General features: G+C 43.5%; 1 protein-coding gene across 1 annotated transcript in view; it reads right to left on the bottom strand.

The window, feature by feature from the left end:
* The window catches only part of CDC40 (cell division cycle 40), a 1,027,131-nt gene that overhangs the window by 991,946 nt on the left and 17,604 nt on the right, over positions 1-17,581 (bottom strand). The window lies entirely within an intron of this gene.

Here is a 17,581-nt window from a genome sequence, read left to right as displayed (position 1 = left end):
CTTAATAAACAAAGGCCTTCATGGGTAATTAGTAATAATTTGGAACTACTTCCACTGCCAAACACACTGCAGCAACTTAATTTGTATGAGAGCATTATAATACAAACAGTGCATCCATTTCAAACAATAATACGTCTTCAACCAAAAACTGTAAAATTACCTCCCACCGAATTACTGAAAGGCATTTGTGGTAAAGTAGTCTATTTAACGTTAGATCTGAAAGAAAATGTAGACCCTCACAAGTGCAAAGGCCAATACACAAATCTTTGATTTTCCTGGTAAATGGTGTACTACAAATGACAAAAATATTTGGCAACCCCTAGAGCACTTAACCAAAGAGAGGCGTTGCAATACCCTAAAGAAAACAATGAATACTACAAGGAAATAAACGTTCATGAAAAGAGAAACAAGGAAATAAACGTTCATGAAAAGAGAAAAAAAACAAAATAATTCAGGACTCCTCAACAAGTGGCCAATTTGAAAGTCTAGATCCTAGTGCAGCCTCCAATATTTTAGACCACTATACAATTCACCCACTGCACTCCAAAGACACCATAGACAATGCACTAGAAACATATCAAATGTGGCGAGCCAAAGGAGCGCCAATCAGTATATAGGAACAAGTGTGGAAGCACAAGCCTTTCCACTACTCTTTCCCACTGGAAAAGGTGGAACATACGATGAAAGAAGGACACAAATAACATCATGAGAATACCGCTTTTTAAGAATGTATTCTGAAGACCCTAGATTTAGACAGAACGTGGAGTACATATTCCACCTGCTTGAAAGTGAACTAGCAACGCTATGTTATGGAGTGGCCCACACATTAAAAACAGGTTCCCATTTTCAAAACATGTCTGCTACACAACTACTTCAGAAGAGAAGGACAAAGTTTTACACAGTCAAGTGTTACAAATCTCTTGGCAAACATGCGTGGTATGAAAGAGTACTGGTTCCGATGGCACACAGATGTGGTGTATGCTACGCAACCTTGGCCCTCCCACATGGTTTGTCACTTTAAGTGCTGAGTATGCATGGGAAGACTTGCACACTTTCCTACGCATAGCACACAAAAACAAAACAGGTGTAGACATGAACACCAGGAGAGCTGTACTTTCATCATCGCTTCCTTGCCATGCTGCACTTCCTCTGCAATAAAGAACATCCTCAGAGAAGTGGAACACTTCTTTTGGAGAAAAGAATATCAAGGCAGAGAAGCACTATACATCCACATGCTTTTGTGGATTAAAAATGCTCCTAAATTTGGTGAGGAAAGCGATGAAACTGTTTTGCAGTTCATTCACAAATATGTCACTTGCAAAATCCCTTCAGAAAGTACCCATAGTGACCTACGAGCACACATTTTGCAATTCCAAAGACACAAGTGTGGCAAGTATTGTTGATGCAAATATAAGAACAGAGGCAAATACTACACCAAATGCCGCGTTGGTTTCCCTAGACCAGTTTCAACAACAGGCCAAGTAAACAGCTTCATGTCTTCGGTTCGACACAGCATGAAAGGAAAATCTCCTAAAAACACATACTGCATAAAAAAAGGAGCGAGCATTAAAGTACATCAATGATTACAATGCAATTATTGCACTCTTATGGAATGCCAATGTTGATGTACAGTACATTGCAGACAATTCCACTGCTGTCGCACAATATGTCACCACCTACAGAGAAAACAGAGCTCAAAGACCTCTGGCATGACATATCCTCTTCCAAAACACTGGCACAAAAAAAAAATAAAATAAATAAATAAATAAAAATTGTACAGCTTTGGCATTAAAATGCTGTCTCAGAATGTGGCAGCTACGAAGCAGCTGACTGCTTAACCGGCACAGCCTTAATGGGAAATCTGACAACATAGTGTGGCACAGCCTTGGGCCTGCTGCATCCAATAGAAGAGTATTTAAATTGTACGAAGACATACAACAATAGCCAAAAGCAATCCCCACAGCCAGGACATTTTGAAGAACAACTTATTGGACACATACTACCCAAACTGAAGTAGTACTTTAAAAGCCTTGTGCTTGTACCAGGCATTCCAAAACGTCTCATACAAAAACAACAATAAACTAAATGAGGAAAAAGGCAGATACAGAGTGGCAAGTTGTGAAGGCAGACTGGCGAGATTTACCAAATGCAGCCTAATCATATGACATTGTCCTCAAAAACTCCTCAACACAAAGAACTGTACTACATGGCTTTACTTCCACTATTCAAACCATGGATAAAAGAATATTGATTAGCCACCTACACCTCCTGTGAAGATGCTTTCAAAGCCACTGAAAGTATAATTACAGATGAAAACTTTACATGGTACAAAACCATATTGGATAGTGAACGCAAACAAGAAGAAGAACCACAAGTACAACTAACTGTAGACACTTCTGAGAGCAGTGAACCTTCGCAAAAAGGCAGCCAAGAACAGCTTGGAGAGCCACTCATATCAAATGAGGCAGAATTGGCCATGACGGAGGTACCCACCACTATGCTTCAGTAAGAGCACGCTACAGAAAAATTGGCAGTACTTAAATCCCAACTAAACTATGAACAGCATACCATTTTTGTAGAAGTGAAACCATTGAAAATGGTATACAACACAAGTAAAACCTGCACCTGTCACAACTACAAACCTGTACTGCTGTATGTAAGTGGTGAAGCTGGGTCAGGTAAAACATCCTTAAATAAAAATTAAGTAAATACCTCCAACAATCAACAACAACCTTTCTGCGGTTATAACCTCCTCGACAGGTTTGGCTGCCTACAAAATAGGTGGAGTCACTCTACACCGATTGCTACTCCTTCCAGTAGAACACCAAAACAAATTAGAGTACTATAAACTTTCAGCAGCATCTACTATGGAGCTACGCAGAGTTTTGAAACAAATGCTCCTAATAGATGAGGTGAGCATGGTCTTCAACCTAATGTTGGCTTTGATTCACCTCATACTGCAAGAGGTGCTCAAAACAGACTACGAAGAACACTTTGGAGGAAAACATGTAATTGTTTTCAGAGATCTCCTTCAATGGACACCAGTCAAAGGTGAACCCATCTTCAAAACCTTAGGATACAAACAGTGCCGTAAAAGTCTTGGAAGCATCTGGAATGTAAATCTTTGGCAACATTTCCAATACAGAGAACTAACTCAAAACATGCGTCAGTCTGCAGACCTCACCCATGCCAACATTTAAAAAAACATACGGATTGGTGTACTATCAAAAATAGGCACAGTCTACCCTCAATACTAGACACATCCATGAGCTGTACAGGCGTAACACATATGCTACTGATGTCATGGAACAATCAGCTCAGAAAAAATGTCAGCTGTATGGCCTTAATTCCAACTCTAGCAAGCTGTGCACAATTTAATGCAACAATGCTGCAAAAAGAAAAACAGCCACTAGTGCAAATTCATGCCACACAAACTGGACGTACACAGTATGACAAAACCTATGTGCCAACAAGGCATACATAGCACAACTACAAGCCTTGGAGAACTCCATCCCCAACAGAGCTGGTTTGGAGAAAATGTTGACTTTATGTGTCAACTGTTGAGTTATGCTAAAGCGTAACATTGACGTAGAGCAAGGTTTAATTAATGGAGCACTTGGTACAGTTGTTGGCTTCCAGACATACCCACGGGACAACAACATTCAGTTTGTAAACATCAGGTTTGATAAACTTTCAGAAATCAAAAACATAGGACGCAATACTGTGAGATTCCTTTTTTTCAAAGACATGCATGTACGCAGAGAACAGTTTTCTCTGTCGCTAGCTTATGCAGGAACCATTCATAAATCGCAAGGTCTAACCTTAGATAAAGCATTGATTGATATTGGCAACACAGGCTTCAAAGAAGGCATGAGTTACGTAGCACTGTCACGGCTATGTACACTGGAAGGACTGCATCTCGTTAATTTTGATGCAACTGCAGTCAGTGCAGAAATTCCTTGCATCATAGAGTACAATAGACTACGTGCACTGTACACACCCCATCTAAAAATGTACCCTATTCCTCAAAAACCAAAAGGTTCGAAAAGAAGGCTCATTCCATCAGAAGTACTAAATAATTTTGCCACAGTACCATCAAAGAAATTGACTCATACTACAGCAACTACCAAAAGCACATACAAAAGGAGTAAAATAAACAAACCATACCCAACTCCACCCACAAAAAAAATGCCTCTGCAAAGAAAGCACGTACCCTTCCATCAAAGGGCTCAGACACAGAAGTACCTGGACCATTCACATTTTCAAACACAACAGGTGTTCATTGCTATGCAAATGTAACAATCAATGTTCTACTCCAAATACCAGCAGTTGTTGAAAACATTTATTTACATGGCTCAGACCAGTTGTGTTTGCAAATGCTCGTCCTTCACAGAAATGCAGCAAGTAATGCCGACACCATTTACAGTGTCTCATGAATAAGGCAAGAATTGTACTACAGTGCTGGAAAGGTGAAATTCACTTTAAACCGACAAGAAGGTCCACAGGAATTTCTAATGTACTTACTACAAATACTGGAAAGGAAAAAACCTACTTCTAAATGAAATCTTTCACATTTCCTACATGTGGAAACATACATGCACTCTGCAACCATGTCATTCAGGAGCAAGTCCCTAACAAATTATTTGTGTATGTATCAATACCTAACTGACTCCATTCCATTTCAGCAACTGGTGCAAAATGCAAACCATAGCATGTTGTGTACGTCGTGCAATTCTGATAATCGTTCCGACACTACATATACACTCACATAGTCAATATGAGATATTAATGCTCTTAAAATACAATGACGACGGTACCAAAAACAACTGCAAACTTACTGTCTTCACACACGGACAGATATCACTTGGCAAAAAAACCTTCACAACTGTAGCCATAATCTACCACACAGGGGACTCCACCAATGGAGGCCACTATACTGCATACATTAGAAAGCAATCATCATGGTGGGAATGCAATGATACTTCCATCAGTCCAAAGCACAGACTACCTGCACATCTTGCAAATGCCTACTTAATATTCTTGAAGCCACAATGTAATCATTGATGTACAAACCTACTATACCTTACTCCCCAGCACCAACCAGTACCTTCGTAAGTAGACAAAAATGTTTTTCCACACTGGAAGCATTGACGAAAATGCACTACAGTGTGTGTTGGACAATTTTATCCCCAATGAACCCAAGGAGTACAGTCACACAAACAGTACGTGTACACAAACCACAGTACCAGTATTTTCCACTGGATACGTGAAATGGAAAGTACTAAGTATGAGGGTTCAAAGCTATCCTCAGTAACCTCTAAAACCACCACTTACGCAAATCAGTCACCAGCTCTCCGAGAATAGTCATAACTCCAACACATATGGACGTATCACCTCGTAATCCGTAATTGGACAGTACCACTTCAAAATGTACACAGCTGTCCAAGTAACCACAGGAATGCACAAGCTTCTCTACGTACCCTTTACAAACGGGACACTGTAAACAGTTAGAATACGCCACCTGGTATCTAACTGCAACCTGAATACAACAATGTTATTTGCAGCATCACAAATACCCAACTCAAACTTCATCAACTACTGTGCTACAAACATAGCATCAAACACTTCCAAAGTATGAGCAGTTACAGTACGCCAACAGGTATGTAACTACCGTCAGAATTCTGCACTAGCACATAATGTCATAATACTTGCAAACCACCAGTAGCAACCAAACGCATAAACAAACAGTGGTACAAAAAGTCAGCAGGTAAGCATTTACAAATCACCACCTGCTATTAAACACCACCCATGCTACCAACATGTGTAGTCCAGACATTGTACACCATTACATTTCCTCCTACTTCAAGAGTACACCTTAACAAGTGCTGTAACCACTCCAAACGTCACTATCATTCATTGTGCACCATAGTAGCAATGAAATTTGGAAGTTTTTTTAAATAATCCAGCATTGATTTATTTTTTACCCACAGACCCAATGATTATGCAAAGAACCACAGAACTGCGCTGATTGCACAGTACACTGGTTGAAAACATAGTACAGGAAGTACTGGTTATGAAGGTCCACAAAATAAAGAAATGTATGCTATCTAGTGGACTGCAAACTAACGAAATACCTGCGCTAACATATTCTGTTCTCTTTTCCCACAGATAATGCAGCAACCAGTACCACAACATTTTACACTCCATACACAAAACATAGTGCAGGCCTTCCTCAATCCAAACAGTAAGTCTGCAACGATTGCTATTTTACTTCTCTACAATATCCACAGGGCAGGCAATAAGTGCACTTATTTCGGCTATACACATACCAATAACACCATTTACAATGCACACCTATATTACACTATGCAGCTTGTGCCTACACCCTGCACGCTTCACTACATCCTGTACATTGTGGGGCCTCCAGCCATACACTAAACATTGTACACCCTGCCCACTATTGCTGTTGCACTGCAAAACTATACATACAAAAATCTATCCACGTACCACTAACCCCACACATAACAAAGCCACCTACCCCTTAGCCACTACAGTTGACATTGGCTGCTATTTCTTCCACAGAATACATAACCTGCTTCCTACGTACACTGTTCACCTAAGCCTATCATTAGGTGCACAAACTGAATTAACACCACTACAATAACCTACCCTACAAGCTGCACAATCACAACTATACAACTTCATGCATGCATCAATACATCTTACGTAACTGTACACCATTTACAAGAAACTATCCAACCAATAGTTCAATTCAGCACATAGATCATAGCTCCCCAGCCATACTGCAACCTCTGCCTTGCTGCTTAACTATTAAACTTTTATGTTTCCCTTTTGAATTGTGTAAAGGAAATACCAGTTAAAGCCCATAACCGCTATTACATAACTGCCTTCCTTTCCTGAACAGTAGCCCCAAACAAGGTCATGCAGCACGACACCAAACTGCGTACGATGGACCACCCATGTCTTCTGAAGCAGCGAACACAGTCTGACATCACCCCCCCATTCCCTCGTAACACACTGCACATATAACTGTTCCTTACCCACTGTAAAAGCACATTTTATATATTTTGCCATCTGTGCATTCACAGCATCATATCAACTTGTACACTACCTTCACCGTAATGACACTACCAACATTCATAAATACATGCTACCATCGAAACACGTTGCCAGCTGATTCCTTTATTTTTTCCTGCATCATCTCCGGAAATCGAAACCTAACATAGCTCTCCTTCAACAGGACACACGCTCATTATAAAACAGCCTTGAGGGGGAAGCATGTAAGGTCAGATATTGTATAGAAGTCTAGCAAAGAAAATACATAATTTACACTGCAGTTTCTCTGTCCACATGCCCCAAAGGTAGTCTGTAACGATCCCATACGCTGTACACTGGAATTTCACGCCCACCCAATAGAAGCATGGAATTTGCCGAAAGTATTTAAGTACACCTTTACATCACATGTGTATTACGATAAACATTTATTAACGTGCTCCTCAGTATGCATATTTAAAAATGTACTCTACCGCTCACTTTCTCTCTATACATTACACAGACCTTTGTGACGGCAGTAAAAAAACGCTGTTACACTGCCATGTCTCCACCATTCCCAGTAAATTGCAACTGTCACTGTACTTTCTTTTGCTGCCATTCTTCCCCACCCCCCCAAATGCAGACATACAAGGCAAGACGAACATGGAACGCAATTCGTACACTAAAGCACCACACCGTCTGCGCACTCGTACACTGCTACATTCCCTGTTCTGCCTTTTGTATGTCCTTTCACACAGTTACGCCGTTTATGCACCCTCAGTGTACTGAATGTTATAACGGCCACAGGTGCACGCATCGGTCAACCAGCACACAAACATTTACAGCTCACATTTCATCGACGCACTTCTTACCAAAGTAGCTCCTCAATTATCCAGCAATCCGAGGGGACCCCCATCATGTTTCTTGATGTATTACTTTCTTGGCAGAGACAGACACATTGTGCCGTGGGTCCAACTACACTCGCTACCACGGTTGTAAAAAGGAAACACATGACAACAGCATCTAGTCCCAACGGTTCCAAGGCATTTTCTTGTGTGCAGCCGTGCAATCACAGTATTACCAACAAACCAGAGACCAAGGCAGTGGGTTAACATACAATGCTACACAAAAAAAAACACAGTTCATGGTCCATCAGGCAGGAAGCTATTACCACATTATCCTTCCCGCAAAGTTTTGTCCTGTACGCTGCAACTAATACCTGCTACTTACACCTACTCTTATTCCTCTTTCTAATCAGATATCTTGCACCTTACTGCGTGTGACACAACCTTCCACATTCCAATAGACGACTGGTGGACCAACCATTGGAAGGTTACCATAAGCAATTTCTTTTCCATCGTTATTATCTGGGCCGACCAATACGGCCCGGTATGTCCACTTGCGGTTCCTGTTATACGAACCAGCCTGCAAACCTTTATTCTGTAATGCATCACAGAGGCACCAGATGCTACCTTCTCTACCTTTCAAAGAAAATGTATTCTTCCACAGGGGCCACCAAGCATAACTACGCACTCCTTTTCCCATTTTGCTAGACAAAAACAGAAGTACAGAATTGCACAGACAGAATTGATCACTGGATTTTGTTTGCAAAATAAAAGAGGTGAATGCACCAACTGGCTCGTTGTTTACATTCTGTGGCAAAATAAAGCACTTCCAACCACTCACCTTGTTGTTAATAAAGTATGTAATATACTCTGAGCGCATGTCCGCTTTTGCTTATTCTGTTCCTTTCCAGAGCTAGGTGCTCACATGACAGAGTGCGCTACGTTTGGCACGCACATAAAATAAATACCTGGAACACACGCCGTGAGGAACGACTGTCCACAAGTAAAGTCACTGACACCAGTGACTGCTGTGATGGTTTATGAGGCACACAGGCATAGCTAACGGAAACAATGCACACATTAAAATTGCACACACTAAAAGCTCCAACCACTTCCGTTGCCCATCTCAACAAGGACGCCAAACAAAGGTAACAGTCAGATGGCCTTCCATCCTGTATATTGGTGGTCTTAATGGCGTTCATGTTGTTGTCGGCTGCAAATGTATGTGTGTTTGACTGTACATTTTCCATACTTTACATGTGTAATGCTTATTAACTCGTGTCATGTTGCAATATCTTCCTTCGCTCTCAAAGTACAGGGTATTATGAGAGGTACACCATACTGTACATTAATTGTGACATCTCAGTCCGTGAATGACAACAAGGCCAATGATGTACACCATATTCAAGTGGACTCACTTCACGCCACCTCTACTGGTGTGCCAACTGCAAAATGCCCTACACAACCCTGCTGCAACAGTGAGCACCCACAGGAGACATACATATTTCCAACCACGTACTGGAGTTACATATCAGTATAAGAACTGACCCAAAGAAGGCAACATTCTGACACCTACTTCCGAACAATGTCCATATTCTTACATCAAAGGCCCGTAGCCATCCATACACGGCAGTATGCGCTTGCCACTCCCAACACAAAATGGTACAACGATTACAAAAATCCCAAAATCATCTGCAATACACTCCCCATCCACAATAGCCTCTGAAGGTTGTCGCCTGCGCACCTACCCTCCAAGGCTTTATATGTTAGTATCTGGGTACATGGGCCATATTGCAAACGTTATGCAGCAAAACAATCCTTTCATGTCCCACTTTCTTACTACACTCCCTGAAGCAAGGCTCTGTTCACAGCCACACCACTCCTAACGCAAATGGTGTCTTATCTCACCAATGCTCCTTTACGAACTGCACCATGTCCTCCACAGTGATGCTGCAAAGGCGCGGACCTTAGGACACTTGCATATTTACAAGTGTATTGTATGGCACAAGGTATGCTTATAATAACTTATGCAAATGATCTAAGGCAAAGTGAAAGTACTCTTTGTACATATGTCTGCAATCCACATACCAATATCACAGTACTCCCATACATAGCAGCATTGCGTTGCGGGTTTGTTAGCAACAGCCTAGTCCTTCACCACACCCACTGCAAAGCAATAGACCCATGCATGGAAACATGTGACCACTTACTTTTTCTGTCCACAGGTACATATTGGTACAGTAATGAACCCAACCAAGGCAATTTTCTGTTACCTACTTCCAACCAGTGCCCACCGTGTTATGTCCAAGGGCCCCAGCCATGCACACAAGCCAGTATGGGTTTTGCAGGCACAATACAACATAGCACTCCGACTGCAAATATCCTCATACTGTCTCCAATGCACTCCCCATCCCCAATGGAGTCTGTCTGCACTCACCAAAAAATGATAGTCGCCTATCCAAATTCCTTCCATGTACCAATATCTGACTGCCCTCCCTAAAGCAAGGCTGCGCCCAAGCCCTAGGATCTTGGGTATATAGGCGGAAGCATATGGCCTCCACCCATGCACCCTATTGCCTAGTACACACCCACTGAAGGCAATAGAGGCATGCATGGTAACATTTCCCACTGTGCTTTCCTGCCTACAAGTACCTATAGCTACACTAATGGACCCAAACAAGGCAACATTCTCACCCCTACTCCGAACCAGTGCCCACACTGTTATGGCCAATGACCTTAGCCATACACATAAGGCAGTGGGGCCTTTGCAGGCACAACACAACAAATGCACTCCCCATCCCCTATACAGTCTGCCTACACTGACCAACATATGATAGTCCCCTGTGCACCTAACCACCAATGCAGTGTATGTCAGTAGCTACGGGAATGGTCCATATCGCAACACTGTGCTGCCAAACAATCCTTCCATTTCTCCATGTCGTTATGGCCTCCCTTGCAGCAATGGTGTGACCAAGTCTTATCCTCTTGGGTACATGCGGAGGCCTATGGCCTTCGCAGATGTACCCAAAAGCCTACTCCTTCCACATTGTTATGACTTGAGATCCACGTGGATTATAATGCCTCCGTCCCCAAGCACCAGTCAGAGATGAGTAAGGAACTCGCTGACCAGTTATTGGGGCCGCAGGAGATAGGCAGGAAGTCTAAGAATACCACAATGAATAATGGTCAAGAGGAGAATAATAAACACCTACGCCAAGGATAACAGGTGCTAGCGTGGGACCTAACTGTTCCTGCCTCAAGGAACGAAGTGCAGGATGCTGGCAGTCAAGGTTGTAGAGGTTGGGCTGAATACTTGAATCTAGGAAGGCAGTGGTCTCAGAAATGTTCCATAAATGTCCAGGGCAAACAAATCCAAAGGATAATCCAGGTAGTAGTCCAATTAAGCAGTCCAGTGGTCAGCACAGTTCCAGAATACAAGGTTCAATGGGCAAATACAAAGCAATCCAGGAAAGCAAAAAACAAGGTCAAAAATCTGTGAATCCAACAAGAACGGGTCCAGATAGCGACGAAAACAGCTGAGAAGCAATGAGGAAATGGACCAACGCTCCTTTTAAGCATCTCTTCCAGGTCACGTGACTGCCCACCTAATCACGTGACCTAATCTTACTTTTCTTCCAGGTCACGTGACCGATAATTGGTTCACGTGACCATCTGCTGCAGGGCGCTGGATTCCTGGGGTGCCCGTGTCGTCGGAGGGCACACCTGCACGCCCACAAGCGCCAAGGCAAGCCCCAAGACAGGCAGGGACAGAGGCGCCAAGGACGCCACAAGGGGCGACGTGCTGCCGGAGGCCGAGCGGAAGGTATCCGCAGCCCGTGCGAGTGCGGAGACCCACCCCAGGGGCACACGTCCTCGTGGGCTGAGAGGATTATCCCTGTGGAACCGAGCAACCAGCAAAGGGGCGTTAACCTGAGTAGCGGGCTCCCAGGACCTTTCCTCCGGGCCATACCTCAACCAATCTATCAAATAGTATAGACGTCCTCGAATGACATGGGATCCCAGAATAGCATTAACCTCGTATTCGAATGAGGTTCCTTTCAGGACTGGGGAAGGAGGCAGAACTACCCGCATACTGTCTGGACATGGTTTAGGAAGGGAAGTGTGAAATACCGGGCGGATGCGCCAAGAGACGGGCAGTGAGAGTCGGTAGGCTACTGGATTAATTACTTGGATTATTCGGTATGGACCAACAAAACGGAGCAGGAGCTTGCTGTAGCCCGGTAACGGAAGATGCCTAGTGGAAAACCAAACTGTCCCCTATATTGTAGAGAGGCGCCTCAGCACGCCTCTTGTCGGCTGCTTTACACATCTTAACCTGTGACTCCTGGAGGTGTCGCAAGGTCTGTGCGTGTATTTCCTTTAGGTGGTCAACACATGAAGAAACAGAGGCAGGTAGTGTAGGTGGTAGATCAGAACAGGAAATACAAGAGGATGTTGGCCACAAAGGGAATAGAAGGGTGAGTAGCCTGTGGATGAATGGGGCGCATTATTGTATGCAAATTCGGCCGCATGGAGTATCTGGTACCAGGACTGTTGGTTTTGTGAAGCAAGGCAACGCAGATATTGTTCCATGGATTGGTTGACACATTCGGTCTGCCTCAGGATGGTAGGAGGACGAAAAACGTGAGTCAATTCCAAGTAACTAGGTGAGTGACCGCCAAAAGCGGGATGTGAACTGCGACCCACAATCGGAAATCAGAATAGAAGGTAACCCAAAAGAACAGAAGATGTGATGAAGCCAGGGCAGGGGCTGTGGGTATTCCAATGCAGGGAATGAATCTTGGCATCTTCGTGAAGGAATCCACCACCCATATCATGTCATAGCCTTTTACTCGGGGCATGTCTGTTACAAAGTCCCTGGTGACAGTGTGTCAGGGTCTCAATGGTATGGGTAATGGTTGCAATAGTCCGAGGGGTCGACCCTTTTGATTCTTACACTGAGCACAGACCGAACAGGAGGCCACGTAGGACATTGTCTCTCTACTCATAGAGGGCCACCAGCACCAACGCTGGAGCAAGGCCAAGGTACGTTTTTGGCCGGGATGACCATTGACAGCTGCATCATGGGACCATTCCAAAGCTAATGTGCTAGTGTCTGGGGTAGGCAAGTACAGTTTGTCTTGTATGAATGGCAACCCGTCATGTATGTCCAATTCCCATTCGCGTAAATGGTCTGGATGCGTGGTAACCCAGTGGCGGAGTGTAGTTAATAGATCCGCTGGTGGTGTGCATACACAGATTACATGTTTGCTCTCCAGAAGGCTTTCAGGAAAGATGGGGAGTGAGGTGCCCCTGGGAATGCGTGTCAGGGTGTCTGCTTTTCCATGTGCGGTGCCTGGACTGTATTTTATGATGAAATCATAGGCAGAAAAACACAAATGCCAACGGACTTGTCGACGGTTAGTGCATTTAAACGTTGCCAAATCTTGGAGGTTACGATGATCAGTGTAAACAGTGACCTGGTGTTTAGCCCCCAATAGATGGTGTCGCCACACCTGGAAAGCATCCTTAACCGCTAAGGGTTCTTTTTCTGTGACCGTGTAGTGACTTTCGGTTGGAGTAAATTTACGTGAATGGAAAGCGACGGGGTGTAATAGACCAGTGGTAGGACATATCTGGGACAAGACGGAACCCATGGCATAAGAGGAGGTGTCGGCTTCTAGGACATAGGGTAGTTCCGGGTTGGGGTGTTGTAGAACGGCGGCAGTAGTGAAGGCCGTCTTGAGGTTTGTGAATGCATTCTGGTGCAAAGAGGTCCATATAAACGGGGTGTTTGGACTTGTAAACTGAGTTAATAGTGCAACAATAGAGGAGAAACCCGCAATAAAACATCTGTAAAAGTTGGCGAAACCAAGAAATGACTGTAGTTCTTTCACAGGTTTTGGTACGGGCCATCCACCACTGCTTGGACCTTGGTGGTGTTCATAGCTAGCCCCTCAGAGGCAATATGGAACCCCAAAAAGTCTACTTCATGGACATGGAATTACATTTCTCTAGTTTGGCATAACGATGGTGTGAAGGGAGTCGGTTTAGGACCTCCCGGACATGTAGAATGTGTTCTTGTTGTGTCTATGAGAATATCAAAATATCATCCAGGTAAACGACCATGAAGGTGTCAATGATATCGTGGAAAATGGCATTCATTAATCTTTGAAATGTTGCTTGTGCATTACAGAGCCCAAAGGGCATAACAGTGTATTTGAAAAGACTGTACTTGGTGCAAAAAGCTGTTTTCCATTCATCACCCTTACGGATGCGTATGAGGTTATAGGCTCCGCGTAAATCAAGTTTAGTAAAGACTGTAGCGTTGGCAAGGGCAATCCAGTAAAGGAGTGATGAGGGGAATGAGATAGCGATCTTTGACATGATCTTTGACAGTAACATGGTTGAAGCGACAATAATCAATACATGGGCGGAGGTCGCCTTCATTTTTAGGGACGAAGAATATTGGGCTTGCAGCAGGGGACTGAGAGGGCCAAATATGCCCTACTTGAAGAGATTGGTGTATGTACTCGCTTAGAATGGCATCCTCTGGAGGGAGTATATCCGGCCACAAGGTACTGCAGCTCCAGGAAGCAAATCAATGGGGCAGTCGTAAGACCGGTGAGGTGGCAAATGTTCAGAGGCTTTTTTGTCAAAAACTTCTAGATACTCATGGTATTCGGGAGGTATATTGGTGGAAACGAGACCTACTACATATTCTGAGAAGTCCAGCTCCATCGGTTGTGGGTCATGTATGGACATCTGGGCCATGGGGCCCAGTACTTGGGCAGGTGTGGTCACTGGATCCGGAAGGGTAAGACAATGTTCTTGGCAGAATATTGACTCAAAAAACTCTAAAACCTTGGGACCAGTAAATGACAGGGTTGTGTGTACGTAGCCATGGGATGCCAAGGATCAAACCATATTGCGGGGTGGTAATGAGGTCAAAAGTAAGGACTTCTTGATGGAGTCTTGCATGAGAAGGGTCATGGGTGCTGTCTGTTATCTGATTGGACCCGACAGCAATGGAGACCCATCCACTGCCTGTACGGGTCCAGGTTTTAGTTTGTTCTGTAAAGGCAGGTTAAGTGACACTGCTAGTGATATGTCAACATAGTTACCCATGGCTTTGGAATCTATGACCAATTGAACCTGATGTTTATTGTTATCAGAACAAAACAAAAACGAGTGGGCACCACAAATGTTCAAGTTTTGTTTGAAAAATTTGTTTCGAAAAAAGGTAAGTAACAATTGATATGTTCGTACTTTCAAGAACAATCTTAATGGGAGCCGACTGCGAAGAGTCTGGAGACACCCTGACTCAACAAATCCACAAAGCAAAAGACTAGCCACGTAGACTCTCTCCTTTTGGTCCCAAAATGGGGGTCTAAAATTCAAAAAACTTTGAAAAACACTAACTCTTATATTAGGAATAGTTCTCTATTGGGTATAATTCACACAATTATAATTGTAGTAATTTATCACAAATGACACTGTTCGTGGTTTTATAATGACCAATTTATATCCAAAGGTAAATTTGTTTCAGATGAAAAGGTCACTAATAATTTCTTAGTGAGGCAGCAAATATGTCACAGCATCCAAAAATTGTTGACTTTGTATGCCAATGCATTTCGGAGTGAAACTCCTTCATCAGGGCAAGTCAAATGCTACATGGAAATATTTAATCAAAATACATACATAAACATTTAATATGTGAAACAAATATCAAAGTGCACAAAATAAGCATAGCAAAATGTAAACATACCCATCGAAAATAGTTGTGGTTGCAGTCAGGTGAGAATAGCATAAAAAAAATGAAAAGCTAAATTAGTCAATTTCAAGAAATGAGCAATGATAAAGTCCCCAGGAGGAAGGGACAGTGAATTACCTGAATGTGGAGTGATATGACAAAGAAAACAGGAAAGGTCCTGTATTAGGAAGGCAGTAGAAAAATCCACCGTCTGGGGCGTTCTGTTGCAGCAAGGCAACGTCTGTAAATTGAAATTTAAGGGTCAAAATGCGTTGCGCTATATTAAATCAGAAGGAAAGGAATGAACTGCTCAATGGAGCGTACGGTTGCAGAGACACAGATCAACAGTCTGCCTGCTGCAGAGGTCTGGCACATACCGCTCCCATGTGTAGATGTTGCTAAGTAACGGAACTATTTTAAACCTCGCGGCGTGGCTAGGAAATGTGACTCAGCTAATTGTGAGCCAGGAGCAAAATGGCTCCCTTTGTTGATGCGTTGCTAAGCAACGGTGTTCTGAGGCTAACAAGAGCCACGGCACCTGTTGCTTGCACGCATTGAAAGTGACAAAATGTATAAATGTAGCGTGCCAGGCGGCAAGGGCGTATTGGATAAAAAAATGTATGGATAGAACGGATGAAATGCACTGTAAACAATGTGAAGGAAAATAACAGGACTAATTTACTATGAACAAACGGAAGAAAAAAAACCAAAAGAACATGAACTAGACTGATGTTCAAAGGAAAACAGAAAATAACTTGATATTCAAAGTGCACTTGTAAATCAAATGCAAGACAGTAAAACAGTAAATATCTCTATGTTAGTAAATCACAGAACGGCAAGGTTTAAAATAGTTCAGTTGCTTAGCAACGTCTGCACACGGGAGCGGTCGGCTCCTCATATGCGCCAGACCTCTGCAGCACGCAGACTGTTGATCTGCATCTTTGTGAACCACAGGTGCGCTCCATTGAGCAGTTCATTCCTTTCTTTCGGATTTAATATAGCAAATGCATTTTGACCCTTACGTTTCAATTTACAGACGTTGCCTTGCTGCAACAGAACGCCCCAAAAGGTGGATTTTTCTACCGCCTTCCTAATACAGGACTTTTCCTGTTTTTTGTCATGTCACTCCACATTCAGGTAATTCACTGTTCCTTCCTCTTGGGGACTTTATCAGAACAGCTGAGAGAGACAAAGGTTGCGGGACTTGCGACAAGGGAGGGGGCATAGGATGCTGTGTTGGCGGGCTCGTCCGTGCCCCCTGCTCTACGGACAAGCCTTCAGAAAACCCAGAGGTCGTTGTTTGGGCCATCTGGGACATTCTTTAACAAAATGGCCATTCAGGCCACAATAGAAGCAGGCGTTGGCCTGTCTGCGCCTTTCTCTCTCGGGTAGGGGATATGGGACTGCGGACAGCCCCGATTTGCAGAGGTTGACTGGGTAATTCGGCCGTGGGAGGATGCGAGGAGAATGAGGGACTAGGTCTTTTGGATTCCGTCTTCCTTTCAGAGTGTCTTGCATCTACTTGTAGCGCTAAATCCACTAATTCAGGGTATTGTGTAGGAAGTGAGGGAACTACAGCAAGGGCATCTTTCATGTGATCACTTAGACCTTTATAGAACATAACTGCTTTCTTTTCTTCTGGCCAGGCCGTCTCAACTGATAATTAAACCGTGTTATGTATTCGAGTAGGGTGGTCTTTCCTTGTGTTAAATCGAGGAGTTCCTGGATCGTGTCTGTGCCTTGTGGCGTGTGTCAAACACCTTAGTCATTTCTTCTACTAGCCTGTCAAAGTCATACAATACAGGACTACCATTTTCCAGCAACGGGTTGGCCCAAGTGGCAGCGATGCATGTAAGATGAGACAAAGTAAAAGCAGCTTTGGTGGTGGAATCAGGGAAGGCTTGGGGACGGCACAAAAAGTGTAATTTGC

Source organism: Ambystoma mexicanum, chromosome 4q, assembly GCF_040938575.1.
Source record: "Ambystoma mexicanum isolate Mex_15411 chromosome 4q, UKY_AmexF1_1, whole genome shotgun sequence".
Lineage (NCBI taxonomy): Eukaryota > Metazoa > Chordata > Amphibia > Caudata > Ambystomatidae > Ambystoma > Ambystoma mexicanum.
Note: the sequence above shows the minus strand (reverse complement) of the source record. Positions and strands in the feature narration are given on the sequence as shown.